The following is a 22,625-nucleotide window of genomic DNA, read 5'->3' on the forward strand; positions in this document are numbered from 1 at the left end:
TCGAATTTTCAGTGAATGGGCGCTAGAAAAGTTGGCAGAAAATCCGCTTTTTTATCGACAAATTTTGTTCAGCGATGAGGCTCATTTCTGGTTGAATGGCTACGTAAATAAGCAAAATTGCCGCATTTGGAGTGAAGAGCAACCAGAAGCCGTTCAAGAACTGCCCATGCATCCCGAAAAATGCACTGTTTGGTGTGGTTTGTACGCTGGTGGAATCATTGGACCGTATTTTTTCAAAGATGCTGTTGGACGCAACGTTACGGTGAATGGCGATCGCTATCGTTCGATGCTAACAAACTTTTTGTTGCCAAAAATGGAAGAACTGAACTTGGTTGACATGTGGTTTCAACAAGATGGCGCTACATGCCACACAGCTCGCGATTCTATGGCCATTTTGAGGGAAAACTTCGGAGAACAATTCATCTCAAGAAATGGACCGGTAAGTTGGCCACCAAGATCATGCGATTTGACGCCTTTAGACTATTTTTTGTGGGGCTACGTCAAGTCTAAAGTCTACAGAAATAAGCCAGCAACTATTCCAGCTTTGGAAGACAACATTTCCGAAGAAATTCGGGCTATTCCGGCCGAAATGCTCGAAAAAGTTGCCCAAAATTGGACTTTCCGAATGGACCACCTAAGACGCAGCCGCGGTCAACATTTAAATGAAATTATTTTCAAAAAGTAAATGTCATGGACCAATCTAACGTTTCAAATAAAGAACCGATGAGATTTTGCAAATTTTATGCGTTTTTTTAAAAAAAAAAGTTATCAAGCTCTTAACAAATCACCCTTTATAATTTTTTATGTTTTTTACAACCTCCATCATAGGATGGGGGATATATTAACTTTGCCATTCCCTTTGTACACTGAAAAAAAACATGCCCGGTTCCAAAGATTTTGTCTTTACTTTAACAATTTTGGTATTGATTCCGAGCCAAAGAAGCCGAGAATACAAGTAAGGATACTTTTAAGACACAATTCTCTTTCAAATTTGGGTTTTGTGTACTTGATTCTAGGAAGTAAATTTTAATTATTCGTTTTTTCAGCTCTTTTTCTTCATATGCCATCAAAGTCCTTTAAAACGAATTAACGACAATTTTATTTTCCAAATTCTCACTCGACTTCCAACAGAATTTATCCTATGTTTCAAGTAAAAAACGCCTTTAAAATAAAGTGTTGAAAAACATGTCCTATTTTTCAACGATTTTTTGCTTTGTAGTCAAGATGCAAAAAGGCAACAAATTTAAAGACAATTTCATTAATTTTAAAGAATTTTTCTGAATTATTAAAGTCATGTTATGATACCCATTTTTGAGTTAAATCACTTAATTATAAGGAAAATAAGACTTCATTGAAAAGTTTATCGACTTTTGAACAAGGAAAAAACTTTATATTAGAGAAATGCGTCTTCTGTGGTAAGCAAAATTTGCATTCGTATTTTAAGGACATGAAATCTTTGGCCTCACGGCAATATTTTTTGCAGTGTAACACATCGAAATATTGGCCTAAGACCACATAAAGAATCCCAGCAAAAGCAGAGCTTCCAAAAAAGTAATTTGGATCCCCAATTTGTGATCCGGAAGTAGTGCAAACTTGGGTCATCTCCAATGAATTTTTCATGGGCTTGTCATAGGACGGAAGTACTCCATTTTTGGATCCTTTGCTTTAGACATTGTGCCTTGGAAGTTCATTTGGATGAAGAAATTTAAAAAACTAAAAAACAAATTTTTTTTCCAATTTCACTTTTTATTTTTATACCCACCACCATAAAATGGTGACGGGGGTATAATAAGTTTGTCATTCCGTTTGTAACACATCGAAATATCGATTTCCGACTATATAAAGTATATATATTCTTGATCAGGGAGAAATTCTAAGACGATATAAGCATGTCCGTCTGTCCGTCTGTCTGTCTGTTGTAATCACGCTACAGCCTTCAATAATGGCGCTATCGTCCCCAAATTTGGCACAGATTAGTTTTTTGTTTGCAGGCAGGTCAAGTTCGAAGATGGGCTATATCGGTTCAAGTTTTGATATAGTCCCCATATAAACCGACCTCCCGATTTGGGGTCTTGGGCCTATAAAAACCGTAGTTTTTATCAGATTTGCCTGAAATTGGAAAGCCAGAGGTATTTTGGGACCATAAAGAGGTGTGTCGAAAATGGTCCGTATCGGTCCATGTTTTGGTATAGCCTCCATATAGACCGATCTCCCGATTTTGCTTCTTAGGCGTCTAGAAACAGTATTTTCTATCCGATTTGTCTGAAATTGAAAATCTAGAGGTATTTTAGGACCATAAGGAGGTGTGTCGAAAATGGTCCGTATCGGTTCATGTTTTGATATAGCCCCCATATAGACAGATCTCCCGATTTTGCTTCTTGGGCGTCTAGAAACTATATTTACCATCCGATTTGCCTGAAATTGGAAATGCAGAGGTATTGTGGGACTATAAAGAGGTGTGTCGAAAATGGTCCGTATCGGTCCATGTTTTGGTATAGCCCCAAAAAATACCGATCTCCCGATTTTCCTTCTTTCGCGCCTGGAAACAGTATTTTCTATCCGATTTGTATGAAATTGAAAATCTAGAGGTATTTTGGGACCATAAAGAGGTGAGTCGAAAATGGTCCGTATCGGTCCATGTTTTAATATAGCCCCCATATAAACCAACCTCCCGATTTGGAGTCCTGGGCCTATAAAAACCGTAGTTTTTATCCAGTTTGCCTGAAAATGGAAATATAGAGGTATTTGAGGACCATAAAAAGGTGTGCCGAAAATGGTGCCCATCGGTCCATATTTTGGTATAGCCCCCATATAGACCGATATCCCGATTTTGCTTCTAGGGCTTCTAGAAACTATATTTACAATACGATTTGCCTGAAATTGGAAATCTAGAGGTATTTGAGGACCATAAAAAGGTGTTCCGAAAATGGTGCTCATCGGTCCATGTTTTGATATAGGCCCCATAGAGACTGATCTCCCGATTTTGCTTATTGGGCTTCTAAAACTATATAAAAAGGTGTGCCGAAAATGGAACCCATCGGTCCATTTTTTGGTATAGCCCCCATATAGACCGATATCCCGATTTTGCTTCTTGGGCTTCTAGAAACTATATTTACCATCCGCTTTGTCTGAAATTCTTGAGCTTCTATAAACTGTATTTATTACCCGATTTGCCTGAAATTCGAAATCTATAGGTATTTTTAGACCACAAATAAGTGTGCCGAAATTGAGGTATATCGGTCCATTTTTTGGTATAACCCCCATATAGACTGATCTCTCGATTTTTACTTCTTGGGCTTATAGAGACTATGTTTTCTAGCCGATTTGTTTGAAATTCTGGATGTATTTTAAGATCACAAATATGTGAGTAGCAAATGGTACCTATCGGTCCATGTTTTCGTATAGCCCCCATATACACCGATCTCCCGGCTTTATTTCTTGGGCTTCTAGAATCCGTAGTTTTTATCCAATTTGCTGGAAATTACTAATCTATAATGAAATTTTAGACAAACGAAATTTCCTTTTAGGTGAGTATTAAGTTCGAGTTTAGCCGCTAAAATCGCTAAAGTGAAAACTAAATCAGTAAGAAAAATGCATGAAGTTATGCATATTTGTTGCAAATTTTATTATAACTTGATGGGGAAAAGCCCAAAGCAAATTTTCACAAAGTTTGTATTCTTTAAAATGGATTATTAAAGAAAAGTAATCGTGAAAAAATGACGTTTTTAGCGGCGAACTTAATACCCACCTTTTCTTATAAAATATTTTCGTTTATTCAACTCTAAAATTCTCTAAAATAGCAGGCGCACTGATCATGAAAATTGCTTCAAACTGAAAGTAGAATTTCCAGATTTTACTCATCGTATTTATTTAAATAATGGCGGACAAAAATCTGCAGATTTAAGATTTCAAATCAAGGCGTAATTTAATCATATATACGATATGTTTATAATTTCTCTAAAACTCAAACAAAATTGGTTCCCATAAATCTAGAATCTTATCTGGTCGTCATAAGAAGAATCTTTAAAGTTTGTCTTCGGGAGCTGACTGCCTTCGGAGAAGATTTGTCATCAAACCCCCTACAATTCTATATATTATCAAGTAACCCACTACGACGAAGAGTTTTCAAAGTAAACTATCATATTTGATTCATGGTGGTGGGTATTTAAAATTCGGCCCGGCCGAATTTACTGCTTTATATACTTGTTATCACTATTTTTGTTACACTTTTATTTTCTTATTAATCTAATTTTCTCAAATTGAGAAACTTCTTCGCTTCCGCCGGCGGTTGAACCTGGGTCTGTTGGCACCATAACAGAACGCCTTACCTCACTCAGCCACAAACGCACGATGCATCAAAACGTCTATTCAAATGTTTGTGATATGAACCTAATATGACACCACGGTATTACATTCTTCCTGAGTTGTTCTTTATTAGGTCTGTTCGCGTACTTTTCCAGTAAAAAATATCCAGTAACAACTAGCAAGAGAATAAGAGTACACTTTACCCTCTTTGCCTAAAATTGCTGGAAAGTACGCGAATGGCATCCAGTAACTATTTGCATAGTCAAAATTTAAGATTCTGAAACATTAGGTTAGGTTAAAGTGGCAGCCCGATTAAGATTCAGGCTCACTTAGACTATTCAGTCCATTGTGATACCACATTAACTAAAAGTACCTATTACATATGGGCACTTCTAGTTTTAACCGCTAAATCTCGATTTTTTTTTTCGCTGAACCAACCAGATTGTTCCAAAAACATTAGCAGACTGCTTAAGTTAACGTTTTCCAGATCCGCCAGTAATCTGAAGGTATATTGCTTGCGCTTTACACAAAATACAGGACACTCACACAAGAGGTGTTTAATTGACTCTTTCCTCCGCATCATGACAGCTCATACTATAGTCATTATACTTCGCGCCAATAGTTTTTGCAAAATCGCCTATCAGGCAGCGACCCGTTATATCAGATATCAGGAGTGATATCTGACGTCTCGAGAAGATTAGCATATCTAGTGTGCGGTTTAAGTTGAAATGGGGCCATATTGGCTTGGTATCGTTACAACCCTTGCAATTCTCCCATCGAACATTCGCCATCATAACAGCCTTCTCACGCAGTATGAGCTTGCAGGTAGCTAGGGCATACCAACAAATTCCAGTTCCCCTGGAACATGTAAGGTAGTCCCTAGCCTTGCCAACTCATCCGCTTCGCAGTTCCCCGGTATGTTCCTATGGCCAGGCACCCATATTAGGTGAATATTGTGCTGCTCAGCCATCTCATTGAGAGATTTGCGGCAGTCGATGGCCGTTTTCGAGTTGAGGAACACAGAGTCCAAGGATTTTATTGCAGGTAGACTGTCTGAGTATATATTAATGCCCACATTTTTTGGAACATTACTTCTCAGCCAATTCGCCACCTCTTTTATTGCTAATATTTCAGCCTGAAAAACGATACAGTGATTAGGTAATCTTTTCGCTATTCGAAGTTCCAGACCATTAGAATATACTCCGAACCCCACTTGTCCATCCAATTTGGAGCCATCAGTGTAGAAATCTATATATTCTTTATTCCCCGGGGTCTGTGTGCACCACGCCGCACTGTTGGGGATTAGAGTCTCAAACTTTTTCTCGAAAAGTGGATTCGCCGAAGTCTAATCCACTACGTTAGGCACATCTGGCATTATTTTGAGGACCGGACTGTGACCGTAACCTTTTTCCGACCACAGCGATAGCTCGCGCAACCGCACAGCCGTTGTTGCATCTGACTGTTTGGCCAAAATGTCTAAAGGCAATAGATGCAGCATGACATTAAGGGAATTTGTTCCTGTGCTCCTGAATGCGCTTGAAATACACAAACTCGCCATACGCTGAACTTTATCTAAACAAGTCGATTTTTGAAGTGCCGGCCACCAGACTACAACACCATATAGCATTATAGGTCTAACCACTGCCGTGTATATCCAATGCACAATTTTTGGTTTTAGTCCCCACTTTTTCCTATTGCCTTAGGAAATAGGCCTAACCGTGAGAGTTTTGCGATCTTTGCAGTACATGACTAATTCTGTCTTTGCATGATTTACCCCAAGACCATTGTCTTTCGCCAATTTCTCAGTCATCCGGAGGGCCCTCTGAATAATATCTCTGACTGTGGATGGGAATTTTCCCCTGACTGCCAGAGCCACATCATCTGCGTATGCCACCACTTTTATCCTTTCCTTTTCTAGAGTAACCAGAAGGTTATTTATAGCAACATTCCAAAGAAGAGGTGATAGAACTCCTCCTTGGGGAGTGCCTCTGTTCACATACCTTTGTATGTTTGCTTGTCCTAGTGTGGCTGAAATACGTCTCTTCATTAGCAGTTCGTCTAACAGCCTGAGTATACATGGATCAACATTCAGAGTTGTCAGTCCATTTAATATCGAGCTCGGATGGAAATTATTGAACGCCCCTTCGATGTCTAGAAACGCCACGATTGTGTATTCTTTGACAGACAGTGAGCTTTCAATAAAGCTGACTAGTTCATGCAAAGCGGTCTCAGTAGACCTGCCCTTCGAGTATGCATGTTGTCGTTTCGAGAGCAAACTTGAATCGACGCTAGTTCTAAGATAAATATCTATCATCCTCTCCAGAGTCTTAAGTAGGAATGAGGATAAGCTGCTTGGTCGGAAATCCTTCGCCCTCGAGTGAGAGGCTTTTCCCGCTTTAGGTATGAAAACGACTTTTGTTTCTCTCCACTTTCCTGGGAAATATGATAAGTTGATACATCCTTTATATATCGCCGACAACCAGGGGATAATTTTGTCAGTTACTGCTTGTAACTCCGCCGGAGTAATTCCATCAGGTCCGGGGGATTTGCATGGTCCAAAGCTATTTAGCGCCCATCTTATTCTAGTTTGCGATACAATTTCCTCGACAGGAAACGACCGCTGAGCAACTGTGGCACCGCAAGTACATGGTTCAACCGTCTGATTTCCAGGAAAATGTGTGTCCAATAGTACCTCAAGCGTCTCCTTACTGGACGTTGTCCAATTGCCCTCCGATGTTTTAATGAAACCTGGAGCGGAGTTGGTGGATGCTAGAACCTTACGTAGTCTGGAAGCCTACTACATTAAACATTAAAAACAAAAAAACGAATCCGGTTTTTTAAAATTCCAATTGTAGTTTGGGAACATATACATTGTACTGGTTTTTTGTTTGTTATCAACAACAAGCTGGCAACGTACGATATGCTATGGTTTCCAAGATTTTACTGGGAAAAAATCTCTAGCAAAAACTTGCAATTTCTCTATCTGATAACTGCCAAATCTAGTCTCTTTCCGGCTCTTTTTTGCTGGCAATTTGGTGTAAACGAACGACGCTATTAAGGTTGGTAGTAGTAAGTAATTTTATTATTTTATAAATTCATTCTTAAAGTTATTACAATTTCAATTTAGAAATTTTATATTAAATAATAAAGAGTATTTATGACAATGGCATATTGCCGTCCGTCATTTTGCCGCAAAAATTTGTATTACTATTATTATTAGTTTATACATTACTAAAATTTTGTTTTGTTGTAATAGTTTTTAATTTAAGAAATAGTACGCATATGCTATATTAATTGTATTCTTACTATTATTATGAATGAAGAAATAAAGAACACTGGTTCAAATCTCACCAGTTGCAATATTTTTCTAAAAATTATTTTATGTTATACATCATTTTTATTTTAGTATAAATAAATTTATTCAATTAAAAATAAACAAAAAAAATAAAAATTATCCTAATTTGCAAAAGCTTTTTAAAGGAACTTCCATGGAAGTGAAAAAGTCAAACGGCACAGGTTCAAATCCCAGGGGGATGATTTTTGTACCCTCCACCATAGGATGGGGGTATATTAACTTTGTCATTCCGTTTGTAACACATCTAAATATTGCTGTAAGACCCCATAAAGTATACATATTCTGGGTCGTGGTAAAATTCTGAGTCGATCTGAGTATGTCCGTCCGTCCGTCCGTCCGTCTGTTGAAATCACGCTAATTTCCGAACAAAAACAAGCCATCGACTTGAAACTTGGCACAAGTAGTTGTTATTGATGTAGGTCGGATGGTATATAAACGGACCACCAAATTTGGCTTTCGGGGACACTAAGAGAAGCTAATTTCATCCGATTCGGCTGATATTTGGTGCATGGTGTCAGCGTATGATATCTAACAACCATGCAAAAATTGGTCCACATCGGTCAATAATTATATATAGCCCCCATATAAACCATCCCCCGATTTGGCTTGCAGAGCCTCTACGAGAAGCAAATTTCATCCGATCCGGCTGAAATTGTGTAAGTATATGGTCTCTAACAACTATGCAAAAATTGGTCCACATCGGTCAATAATTATATGTTATATATAGCCCCCATATAAACCGATCCCCCGATTTGGCTTGCGGAGCCTCTAAGAGAAGCCAATTTCATCCGACCAGGATGAAATTTCGTACATGGTGTAAGTATATGGTCTCTACCAACTATGCAAAAATTGGTCCACATTAGTCAATAAATATATATAACCCCCATATAAACCGATCCCCCGATTTGGCTTGCGGAGCCTCTACGAGAAACAAATTTGATCCGGCTGAAATTTGGTACATGGTGTTAGTATATGGTCTCTAATGACCACGCCAAAAATGGTTCACATCGGTCCTTAATTATATATAGCCCCATATAAACCGATCCCCAGATTTGTCCTACGGAGCCCCTTGGAAGAGCAAAATTCATCCGATTCGGTTGAAATTTGGTACGTGATGTTAGTATGTGGTATCCAACAACCATGCAGGAATTGGTTCATATCAGTCCATAATTATATATAGCCCCCATATAAACCGATCCCCAGATTTGACCTCCGGTGCCTTTTGGAGAAGCAAAATTCATCCGATCTGGTTGAAATTTGGTACGTCGTGGTAGTATATGATTTAACAACCATGCCAAAAGTGGTCGATAACAGTCCATAATCACATATAGGCCCCATATAAACTGATCCCGATATTTGGTTTTGGAGCCACTTGGAGGAGCAAATTTCATCCGAGTCAGTTGAAATTTGGTACATTGTGCTAGTATATGGCCGTTAACAACCATGCCTAACTAGGTCCATATCGGTCTATCGTTATATATAGCCCTCAGATAAATCGATCCCCAATCACAAAAAATTGGTCCATATCAAGTTCATAATTGTATATAGCCCCCTTATAAGCGACCCCCATATTTCAATTCTGGCTCTCTACGTACCGTGCAAAAGTCCATATCGATTCGTAATTATTTGTAGACTTAAATATACATACCTTTTTTGTCTAATAAGTACCACGAATGGACTAACTCACAATTTAGAAAACGATGTTAAGAAGTTTTAAGATACCACAACGCAAGTAATTCGATTGTGGATGACAGTCTTTCGTAGAAGTTTCTACGCAATCCATGTTGGAGGGTACATAAGATTCGATCTGGCCGAACTTACGGCCGTATATACTTGTTTTTAAACTGACATTTATTTGAACATGAATGTTAATTCCTTTTGTTTGTATATTGCAAAAAGAGAAATAAAATTCGGTAGTTGGAATCTGCATCCTAATATAGAACCAGATATATAAGGAAAGATCATAATCTTTGAATTTAAGTAGACTTTTTTGTTGAGTGTAGAATCGAAGTAGTTATTTTTTTAAATTAATATTTATTTCTATGTTCGAAAATCTTCTAAAACACTAATTCTCTTGTGACACAATTCAAAATATTCAACATTAATACCAATCTACCTGTTTCCGTAGAAAACAAAACACACTATCACAACGTAACAAACTATGGACATTGTCACACACGCAATGGTTTCCTTTTAGATAACTTTTGGATATCAGTTGGTGTCCCAACTCTATAAGCTCCTAGAAATTTGGTGTGTGTGTGTTTTCTGAAAGTTCCTTCCAATCACATTGCAAGCAAACTAGAGTGTGAAATAACTGGTTAGAGTGATATTCGTGTGCATGTTTTGAATATGAATTTTTGTTGCAAATTTCCATTTCTATATAGATTTCAAAATTTATAGCAGCAGCAGCAGCAGCTAAAGAAGGAGGAACAAAACGAAGAGCACCATCCACGGCAAGCATATGAAATCCCCAGATTCGCATGATTTTCAGTTTTTCGTTTGCTTTATTTTGCTGATATTTTTCGTTTTTATTTCACTTCTATCATTCCTCTTATTGTTGTCCTCGTTTACGCGCTCGTACGAATCGAAAGAATAATGTTGGAATATTTTCAACAAATGTGATTTATATTGATGGTAATCATGGGAAAATAAAGCTACAAAAAACAATTGTTGGCATTACCGTTCAAGTCGTATATCGTGGTATTCGGGGTTGCATTGTTTTTCCTGTTTGTCTTTCCGTTCGCTTTTGGATTTTCTACTACTTTCGAATTATATCTCATCGACATCGTCAGCAACACCATCAGTAGAAGCGTGATCATCATCAGTAGTAATAGAAGCACTACAATCACCATCAACTTCAATGGATTTTGATTACATTTTAAAATTCAGACGGGTGTACGAGAAACTCATACTCACTGGCTCCTTGTTCACTCACTGATGCAATTTTGTATCAACTTTAACGCATCAATGAATGCAGGAGTGAAACACACTGTTTGTGCAGAGACAAGTGATACGGGTTTGGTTGCACCGAAGTTGGTATACCTTATCTGTGATGTAATTTAGCAATTTTGAATAGAAAATATTAGAATTGGGTTACAATACAAAACGGCTTAACGGCTGCAGGGGTTGTTATTCACAATCGAAAATCTTGTAAAAAATCACTCACAACAACAGAAACAGAACTCATGCACGTACTTTCTCGAAGAAAAAAATCACTCACGTTTGAAAGTCGCACTCAAGCGCTCTCATGATCGCAAAAATTTGGTTTACACAAATGGAAAAAAATTAACAGAAAAGAAGTATATACGGCCGAATCTTATGTACCCTCCACCATGGATGGTATAGAAACTTCCACTAAAGACTGTCATCCACAATCGAATTACTTGGGTTGCGGTAACACTTGCCACCAATGTGGTATCACAATGGACTGAATAGTCTAAGTGGGCCTGATACATCGGGCTGCCACCTTACCTAACACTTGCCGATGGCAAGGTATCTTAAAATTTCTTAACACCGTGTTCTCAATTGTAAGTTAGTCCATGCGGGGTATATATTAAACAAAAAAAGGCCGACTAAATACGTAAATAAATCAGTTTGACAAAATTTTCTATAGAAATAAAATTTTGACAAACTTTTCTATAAAAATAAAATCTTCACAAACATTTTGTTTAGTAATAAAATTTTGACAAAATTTTTCTATAGAATAAAATCTGGACAAAATTTTATTTTTTTTTTATATATTTAGTAATAAAATTTTGACAAAATTTTCTATAGAAATAAAATTTTGGTAGATTATTTTTGGGGATAGGCTATATATAAATATAAACCGATATGGACCAATTTTGGCATGGTTGTCAGCGGTCATATACTAGCGCAATGTACCAAATTTCACCACGTACCAAATTTCAACCGCACTGAAAAAAATATTGTCGAGAGGTAAAAGATTTCATGTCTTTAAAATACGAATGCAAATTTTGCTTTGCATAGAAGACGTATTTCTCTAAAAAAAAGTTGTTTTTCTTTGTCCAAAAGTCAATAAATTTTTCAATGAAGTCGTATTGTCTTTATAATTAAGTGCTCTGACTTAAAAATGGGTATCATAACATGAAAGAAAAAAATTTTGGACTAAGCTCAACTTGACTTTAATAATTCAGAAAAATTCTTTAAAATTAATGAAATAGTCTTTAACTTTGTTGTCTTTTTGCATCTTGACTACAAAGCAAAAAATCAATCAAATATAGGACATGTTTTTCAACACTTTATTTTAAAGACGTTTTTTACTTGAAACATACAATAATTTCTGCTGGAAGTCGAGTATTAATTTGGAAAATGAAGTTGTCGTTAACTCGCTTTTAAAGGTCTTTGATAGCATATAAAGAAAAAAGCCGAAAAAGCGAAAATTTAAAATTTGCTTACTAGAAGTAAATACACAAAACCCAAATTTAAAAGAGAATTGTGCTTCAAAAGTATCCTTACTTGTATTCTCCGCTTCTTTGCCTCGGAATCAATACCAAAATTTCTAAAGTAAAGACAAAATCATTGGAACCGGCCATGCTTTTTTTCAGTGCGGGTCGGATGAATTTTGCTCCTCCAATAGCTCCGGAGGTAAAATCTGGGGATTTCAATGGAGGTTACATATAATTAAGACCGGTATGGACCAATTTTTGCATGGTTGTTAGATACCATATACTAACACCACGTACCAAATTTCAACCGGATCGGGTGAACTTTGCTCTTCCAAGGGGCTCCGGAGGTCAAATCTGGGGATCGGTTTATATGAGGGCTATATATATTTATGGACCGATGTGGACAAAATTTTATTTCTATAGAACATTTTGTCAAAATTTTATTTCTATATAAAATGTCTAAAGAAAATTGAAGTACCTCTTCCACTCCACTTCGGCTTGGCCGAAGTTTTTGCCGTATGCGTTTTTAACTTATTGTTCAAACCGAAGACAAAGTGCACTCAAAGAAAACAAATTATTTGAAATCAAAGATTTTGACCTTCCCACAAGGATTTTGGTTTTGAGTTCGAGCAAACGATGCTGCTTCTTCTATAGAAAATTTTGCAAAATTTTACTTTTATAGAAAATTTTGTCAAATTTTTTTTTATAGAAAATTTTGTCAAAATTTTATTTCTATAGAAAATGTTGTCAAAATTTTATTTCTATAGAAAATTTTGTCAACATTGTATTTCTATAGAAAATTTTGTCAAAATTTTATTTCTATAGAAAATTTTTCAAAATTGTATTTCTATAGAAGATTTTGTCAAAATTTTATTTCTATAGAAAATTTTGTCAAAATTGTATTTCTATAGAAAATTTTTTCAAAATTGTATTTCTATAGAAATTTTGTCACAATTTTATTTCTATAGAAAATTTTGTCAAAACTGTATTTCTCTAGAAAATTTTGTCAACATTTTATTTCTATAAAGAATTTTGTCAAAATTTTATTTCTATAGAAAATTTTGTCAAAATTGTATTTCTATAGAAAATTTTGTCAAAATTTTTCTATAGAAAATTTTGTCAACATTTTTTTTCTATAGAAAATTTTGTCAACATTTTTTTCTATAGAAAATTTTGTCAACATTTTTTTTCTATAGAAAATTTTGTCAACATTTTTTTTATAGAATATTTTGTCAAAATTTTTTTTTCTATAGAAAATTTGGTCAAAATTTTATTTCTATATTGTCAAAACTTTATTTTTATAGAAAATTTTGTCAAGATTTTATTTCTATAGAAAATTTTGTCAAAATTTTATTTCTATAAAGAATTTTGTCAAAATTTTATTTCTATAGAAAATTTTGTCAAAATTGTATTTCTATAGAAAATTTTGTCAAAATTTTAATCCTATAGAAAATTTTGTCAAAATTTTAATCCTATAGAAAATTTTGTCAAAATTTTTTTTATAGAAAATTTTGTCAAATTTGTTTTCTATTGAAAATTTTGTCAAAATTTTTTTTTTCTATGGAAAATTTAGTCAAAATTTTATTTCTATAGAAAATTTTGTCAAGATTTTATTTCTATAGAAAATTTTGTCAAGATTTTATTTCTATAGAAAATGTCTAAAGAAAATTGAAGTACCTCTGCCATTCCACTTCGGCCTGGCCGAAGTTTTTGCCGTATGCGTTTTTAACTAAGTGTTCAAACCGAAGACAAAGTGCACTCAAAGAAAACAAATTATTTGAAATCAAAGATTTCGCCCTTCCCAAAGGGTTTTGGTATTGAGTTCAAGCCAACGATGCTGCTTCTTCTAAAAAAAGTTTGTCAAAATTTTACTTCATTTTGTCAAATTTGTATTTCTATAGACATTTTTGTCAAAATTTAATTTCTATAGAAAATGTTGTAAAAATTTTATATCTAAAGAAAATTTTGACAAAATTTTATTTCTATAGCAAATTTGATCAAAATTTTATGTCTATAGAAAACTTTGTCAAAATTTTATATCTATAGAAAATTTTGTCAAAATTTTATATCTATAGAAGTGGAAGCCACCGTGGTGCAATGGTTAGCATGCCCGCCTTGCATACACAAGGTCGTGGGTTCGATTCCTGCTTCGACCGAACACCGAAAAATTTTTCAGCGGTGGATTATACCACCTCAGCAATGCTGGTGCTGAGGGTTTCAAAGCTTCTCTCAGTTGTTTCACTGCAATGTGGAACGCCGCTTGGACTCAGCTTTAAAAAGGAGGTCCCTTGTCATTGAGTTTAACATGGAATCGGGCAGCACCACTGTGGTATCACATTGGACTGAATAGTCTAAGTGAGCCTGATACATCGGGCTGCCACCTAACCTAACCTAATATAGAAAATTTTGTCAAAATTTTATATCTATAGAACATTTTGTCAAATTTTTATACCCTGCTCCACACTGTGGAACAGGGTATTATAAGTTAGTGCATATGTTTGCAACACCCAGAAGGAGACGAGATAGACATATGGTGTCTTTGGCAAAAATGCTCAGGGTGGGCTCTTGAGTCGATATAGCGATGTCCGTCTGTCCGTGAACACATTTTTGTAATCAAAGTCTAGGTCGCAGTTTTAGTCCAATCGACTTCAAATTTGGCACAAGTTTGTGTTTTGGCTGAGAATAGATCCCTATTGATTTTGGAAGAAATCGGTTCAGATTTAGATATAGCTCCCATATATATATTTCGCCCGATATGGACTAATACGGTCCGAGAAGCCAGAGTTTTATACCGATTTGGTTGAAATCGATTCAGATAGCTCCCATATATATCTTTCGCCCGATATGCACTTATATGGACCCAGAAGCCAGAGTTTTATCCCGATTAGCTTGAAATTTTGCACAAGGAGTACAATTGGTAGTATAGTCATGTGTGCCAAATTTGATTGAAATCGGTTCAGATTTAGATATAGCTTCCATATATATTTTCCGCTCGATATGGACTTATACGGCCCCAGAAGCCAGAGTTTTGGCCCAATTTGGTTGAAATTTTGCACAGGGAGTAGATCTAGCGTTGTAGCTATGCGTGCCAAATTTGATTGAAATCGGTTCAGATTTAGATACAGCTCCCATATATAGCTTTCGCCCGATTTACACTCATATGACCACAGAGGCCAATTTTTTGCTCCGATTTAGTTGAAATTTTGCACAGGGAGTAGAATTAGCATTGTAGCTATGCGTGCCAAATTTCGTTGAAATCGGTTCAGATTTAGATATAGCTCTCATATATATGTTTTTTTGATTTCAACTGATTTTCCTTGTAAAATCGCCACTGCTTAGTCTAAAAGTTGTAAAAATGACTCTAACAGCCTGTTTCTGTATGTCGAACGAGCTCTATCGATCGACTGAAATGCACAGAAACAGCTGATTTTTGGTTATAAATTCAGCTGTTTGTCTCCATTTCAGTCGATCGATAGAGCTCGTTCGACATACAGAAACAGGCTGTAATTTTCCTAAACTTCTAAGATATATATATATCGGGTGATAAATCATAAATAAACTTTTAACTTTTAAATGTTTCCCATATTTATACCCTTCACCACTACTGTGGTACAGGGTATAATAAGTTTGTGCATTTGTATGTAACGCCAAGAAGGAAAAGTCTGAGACCCATCGTTTAGTATACCGATCGTCTTAGAATTAAATTCTGAGTCGATTTAGCGATGTCCGTCTGTCTGTCTGTCTGTCTGTCTGTCCGTCTGTCTGTCTGTCTGTCTGTCTGTTGATGTATTTTTGTGTGCAAAGTACAGCTCGCAATTTTAGTCCGATTGTCCTAAAATTTGGTATGGGGTCCTGTTTCGGCTCAAAGACGATCCCTATTGATTTTGGAAAAAATCGGTTCAGATTTAGATATAGCTGCCATATATATTTTTCACCGATCTGGTCATAATTGGCGTGTATATCAACCGATCTTCCTCAAATTCCGTACATCTCAATATTTTATGAGTCTCGAAAAACTTGCAAAATATCATCCAAATCGGTTCAGATTTAGATATAGCTCCCATATATAGCTTTCGCCCGATTTACACTCCTTTGTCCACAGAGGCCAATTTTTTGCTCCGATTTAGTTGAAATTTTGCACAGGGAGTAGAATTAGCATTATAGCTATGCATGTCAAATTTGGTGGAAATCGGTTCAGATTTAGATATAGCTCCCATATATAGCTTTCGCCCGATTTACTCTCCTTTGTCCACAGAGGCCAATTTTTTGCTCCGATTTAGTTGAAATTTTGCACAGGGAGTAGAATTAGCATTATAGCTATGCGTGTCAAATTTGGTGGAAATCGGTTCAGATTTAGATATAGCTCCCATATATAGCTTTCGCCCGATTTACACTCATATGACCACAGAGGCCAATTTTTCACTCCGATTTAATTGAAATTTTGCACAGGGAGTAGAATGAGCATTGTAGCTGATCGTGCCAAATTTGGTTGAAATCGGTTCAGATTTAGATATAGCTCCCATATATAGCTTTCGCCCGATTTACACTCATATGACCACAGAGGCTAATTTTTTTCTCCGATTTAGTTGAAATTTTGCACAGGGAGTAGAATTAGCATTGTTGCTATGCGTGCCAAATTTGGTTGGAATCGGTTTAGATTTAGATATAGCTCCCATATATAGCTTTCGCCCGATTTACACTCATATGACCACAGAGGCTAATTTTTTGCTCCGATTTAGTTGAAATTTTGCACAGGGAGTAGAATTAGCATTGTTGCTATGCGTGCCAAATTTGGTTGAAATCGGTTCAGATTTAGATATAGCTCCCATATATATGTTTTTCTGATTTCGACAAAAATGGTCAAAATACCAACATTTTCCTTGTAAAATTGAAAAAATGACCCTAATTTTCTTAAACTTCTAATACATATATATCGAGCGATAAATCATAAATAAACTTTTGCGAAATTTCCTTAAAATTGCTTCAGATATATGTTTCCCATATTTTTTTTTACTAACATGGTGTTCCACCCTAGTGCATTAGCCGACTTAAATTTTAAGTCTATAGATTTTGTAGAGTCTATCAAATTCTGTCCAGATCGAGTGATATTTAAATGTATGTATTTGGGACAAACCTTTATATATAGCCCCCAACACATTTGACAGATGTGATATGATATCGTAAATTTAGATCTACAAAGTGGTGGAGGGTATAATATAGTCGGCCCCGCCCGACTTTAGACTTTCCTTATTTGTTTTTTACTAAAATTGTGTTCCACCCTAGTGCATAAGCCAACTTAATTTTTTTTTCTGTCCAAATCGAGTGATATTTAAATGTATGTATTTGGGACAAACCTTTATATATAGCCCCCAACACATTTGACGGATGTGATATGGTAGCGAAAATTTAGATCTACAAAGTGGTGCAGGGTATAATATAGTCGGCCCCGCCCGACTTTAGACTTTCCTTACAAGTTTTTTTTTTAGAAAATTTTGTCAAAATTTTATTTCTATAGGAAATTTTTAAAAATTTTATTTCTATAGAAAATTTTGTCAAACAGAACAAATTATTTTAATTCAAAGATTTCCCTTCCCACAAGGATTTTATTGAGTACGAGCCAAAGATGCCGCTTCTTTAAAATAAAGAAATTTTATGGCATTAAAAGTATTCCATATAAATTTAAATTACAACACAAATCTTATGTATAGAATTTTTGCGATACTCGTAAATCAAAAAAAGTATTCATGTACAACTAAATGACAGTTTAAAAATCCAAATTATAACAAATTACGTTGACATAACAAATGTTTTCTCAATTTTAATATTAAAGAGAAATTTACTTCACTTCAAAGACTGAGGGACGCAAATTTCGAAGATTCGTGCCCTAGAAAAAAAAAAAACAACAATACCAAAGATTGGGAAGTTTCTTTTAATTAAAATTTGTTTACTTCAAATAAATTTGTCCTTACTGTTGTGTAAATTGCGTATCATAAAATTTAGGTTACACAATCTTTAATATTAGGTAATTGTTTTTTCAGTGTCATTACGAAATTTTGCACAAGATTTCCTATGCTTGTATAGCGTAATAGGAGTTTTTTTTATATTGTGCAATGTAGTCGATTCACGGATTCTCATCATAGATTCCCATTTCAATATTTCGTTGCATTACAAATAGAATGACCAAATTAATATACTCATCTGTACTCTTTTGGGGGTATATGAAACCTAACAAGAAATTCAAAAAGTATTTATTAAACTCCCGCATGTAAATGAAATGATTTGATGGTGTCAATTGGAACAAAAGTATAACCTATCTGCCCTTCGTAGTCACAAATAGCTACAGTTGTCAATGTACAATAGCCAATCATCTTAAATGAAATTTTGTAAATTTCATTCTTCCGAAATAAATGTGTAAAGCGTAAGTGTGACCGCATTTAGCACTTAATAGTTTTCAAGAAAGAAAAAAAAACAAAAATGAAAACAAGAACAACAATAAAAAGTGCCCTAATAGAGATTCTTGTGCTGTTCAAACGCTGGCTTGGTAAATGGTTGGTCAACAGACTGCCATTTAGCTGACCCTCATGGTGACACTGACATTTCTATGGTGATACGATGGTCTTACAAGTATCTGAACACATATGCCCTCTCAACACATCCTCCCTCTTTAAATGACCGATCAACCGACCCATTGACTATTCTTCCGTCCGCCACTGATATTTGTTATGTCTCTGTGTATGGCTGCAATTACTGCTGATGATGCTTCTCAATTCAGAGGATGCAATCGTTTGTGGTGGTTGTGGCGTTGATGGTGGTGGTGAAGATAGTGGTGGCTGTGTCACTCTAGAATGCCCTTCAGTGTCAAATGGTCAATGCTTGAAGCAATTCTCAGCAATTTTGGAAACAATGTAACACGTTGATTCATTTCTCCTTAAATACCATCATTTCGGAAATATATCTAAAATTTAGATAAGTAAAAGTGGTTGCAGTTTTATGGCAATTGAACAGCCACTGGATGTTCAATTAATATCGTAGAGGTTGTGAGGGGACAGCTATTGGAAATTGGGATTTTAGGTTGAGAGCATATTTAGAAGAAACTTGATTATATAAATAAAATTGAGGCAATGAAACAAATACATACATATAAAGAACTTGTTCGTTATTATAGTGAATTTTCTGATAAATGATTAAAAGTATTTCTGGAAACCGAAATCGTCTACTGCATTCAGAAATAAAGTTATTCATGATGGAAGTCAGGCGTATAGTTTGATTGATTTATATTTGACTGGATAACCACATATGGTTATAAAGAGATTCTTCCAACATTTAAATGTGAATAACTCTCTTTTTTTCGTACCATTGCTCGTTGCAGTGATACTGACAGGTTTGCATCACGTTAAAAAATTGGACGAAAACGACAGTAGCAACCCCAAAACAGATCAGTGGAGTGAAGATCATAATTGATTGAAATCCACTAAGGTAAAAAAATTGCTAGTGAGCTGAAAATATCGCGATAGCGGATGCAACACCCATTGAAAAAGTGAGCTTTGAACAAAGCCATTAAAGCTCCCAAAAATACAAAAGCTCGCCGATGCACAAAGAAAAGTTAGACTGGAACAACTGATTACTTGGTAAAGAGGTCAGCTTCTATTAATTACCAGAATTGAAAATTAACGTGGTTGGCCAGTACGGGAGATACTGGGTTGCGGGAGCATATCTCCCACCCACAGGCAAATCGACGTATATGTATAGATTTCGGACTGACTGGCACTGACTGACGGCGTCTACAATCCCTGACGGAATTGTCCGTGCCAGGATGGACATACTGGCGGCCCACACCACTCTGAAGCTCCGCCAATAGTAAAGGTGTGAGCCGTCGTAACGGCCGATGATAGCTGACTGCTCGTATTTATCGACTGTGGGGTTGAAATTAGTTTCGAATATTATACACTCAAAAAAAAGTTTACTTGGTCCAAAGATTTTTACCTTCCTTTAAGGATTTTGGTATTGATTCCGCGCCAAAGATGCGGCTTCTTTAAACTAAAGACATTTTTTAGGGACCTCCCTGGCTTTAAATCTAGGATCGATAAAATTAAAATTGGATGCAGATCTCATTCACCGAATTTTTATTCTCTGTTTGCGATATATTAATAAAGGTATTCATGTACAAACAAATTCCAGTTTCAAAATCCAAATTAAGCCAAGTACTTCAAAGTAAAAACTGTTTTCTTAATGCTAAAAAAAACTTTAAACCAACGAAACAAATCTTTAAAATAAGTCTTAGCGTATATTTGAAGCATTTTTATTTTAAATTTAAAAATTCAATATGTCAGTTGAGTTAAATCCGATTTCTTTAAAATAAAAATGTTTTTCTTTATTTTAAGGAACATTTGCTTTACTTCAAAGCTCTACAACTTCAACAGAGGGACGCAAAATTTCAAGATTTGTGTCCTAAATTTAAGGAAAAATATTTTTGAAGCAAGAATTATAAACTTTGTTTTAACTAAAATGTATTTTTTTTAAGAATTTTGTCCTTAGCATGCGTAAATTTTCAGTCCTAAAATTTAAGCTGCATAATCTTCCATATTAGGTCAATATTTTTTCAGTGTAGGGAAAATTTCTGAATACAGTATCCTGGGCCGACAAACATTTCGGCCGCAGACCATGGACATTGCAACAGAACTCAGCACACTTAAACGGCTTAAAAGAAAGTTTCTCGCTTCATGTCTACCACCAAATAGCTACGAAAATTCTTTAAAATTAATGAAATCGATTTAAAAATTGTTGACATTTCTTCACTACAAAACAAAAACGCTTTCAAAAATGTGACATGTTTTTGATCACTTTATTTTAAAGACGTTTTTACTTGAAACCTAGCATAATTTCTTCGAGTCGAGTCTGAATGACGGTTGTCACAGTTGGTAGAATTCTACCAAACATGGTAAATTTTTTATTGCTTGATAGATTGGTAGAATGCTTGACGTTTTGGTAGATTCTGCAAAATATTCTTCTTCACAAATTTTCTGTAGAATTAAAATTTGATAAAATTTTCTATAGAAGTAAAACTTTGACAAAATTTTCTATAGAAGTAAAATTTTGACAAAATTTTATGCCGATATAAAATTTTGACAAAATTGTCTATAGACATAAAATTTTGAGAAAATTTTCGATATAAATATAATGTTGAGAAATTTTTCTAAAGAAATAAAATTTTGAGAAAAGTTTCTATAGAAATAACATTTTGAGAAAATTTTGTATAGGAATAAAATTTTGAGATGATTTTCTATAGAAATAAAAATGTTGAGAAAATTTGACAAAATGTTGACAATTATTTTTTTATACCCTGCGCCACACTGTGGAACAGGGTATTATAAGTTAGTGCATATGTTTGCAGCACCCAGAAGGAGACGAGATAGACACATGGTGTCTTTGGCAAAAATGCTCAGGGTAGGCTCTTGAGTCGATATAGCCATGTCCGTCTGTCCATGAACACATTTTTGTAATCAAAGTCTAGGTCGCAGTTTTAGTCCAATCGACTTCAAATTTGGCACAAGTGTGTGTTTTGGCTCAGAATAGAACCCTATTGATTTTGGAAGAAATCGGTTCAGATTTAGATATAGCTCCCATATATATATTTCACCCGATATGGACTTATATGGCCCCAGATGCCAGAGTTTTACCCTAATTTGCTCAAAATTGTGCACGAGAAGAACAATTAGTACTATAGTCAGATGTGCCAAATTTTATTGAAATCGGTTCAGATTTAAATATAGCTCCCATATATATCTTTCGCCCGATATGGACTAATATAATACCGTCCCAGAAGCCAGAGTTTTACCCCAATTTGGTTGAAATTTTCCACTATGAGTACAATTAGTAGTGTAGTCAAGTGTGCCAAATTTTATTGAAATCGGTTCTGATTTAGATATAGCTCCCATATATATCGTTCGCCCGATTTACACTCATATGACCACAGAGGCCAATTGTTTGCTCTGATTTAGTTGAAATTTTGAACAGGGAGTAGAATTAGCAGTTTAGCTATGCGTGCCAAATTTGGTTGAAATCGGTTCAGATTTAGATATATCTCCCATATATAGCTTTCGCCCGATTTACACTCATATGACCACAGAGGCCAATTTTTTGCTCTGATTTAGTTGAAATTTTACACAGGGAGTAGAATTAGCATTATAGCTATGCGTGCCAAATTTGGTTGAAATCGGTTCAGATTTAGATATAGCTCCCATATATATGTTTTTCTGATTTCGACAAAAATGGTCAAAATACCAACATTTTCCTTGTAAAATCGCCACTGCTAATCCACCTTAGTGCATTAGCCGACTTAAATTTTGAGTCTATAGATTTTGTAGGAGTCTATCAAATTCTGTACAGATCGAGTGATATTTAAATGCATGTATTTGGGACAAACCTTTATATATAGCCCCCAACACATTTGAGGGATGTGATATGGTATCGAAAATTTAGATCTACAAAGTGGTGCAGGGTATAATATAGTCGTCCCCGTCCGACTATACACTTACCTTACTTGTTTTTAAATAAAATGT

Source organism: Haematobia irritans, chromosome 1 (genome assembly GCF_050003625.1).
Source record: "Haematobia irritans isolate KBUSLIRL chromosome 1, ASM5000362v1, whole genome shotgun sequence".
NCBI classification, from domain to species: domain Eukaryota; kingdom Metazoa; phylum Arthropoda; class Insecta; order Diptera; family Muscidae; genus Haematobia; species Haematobia irritans.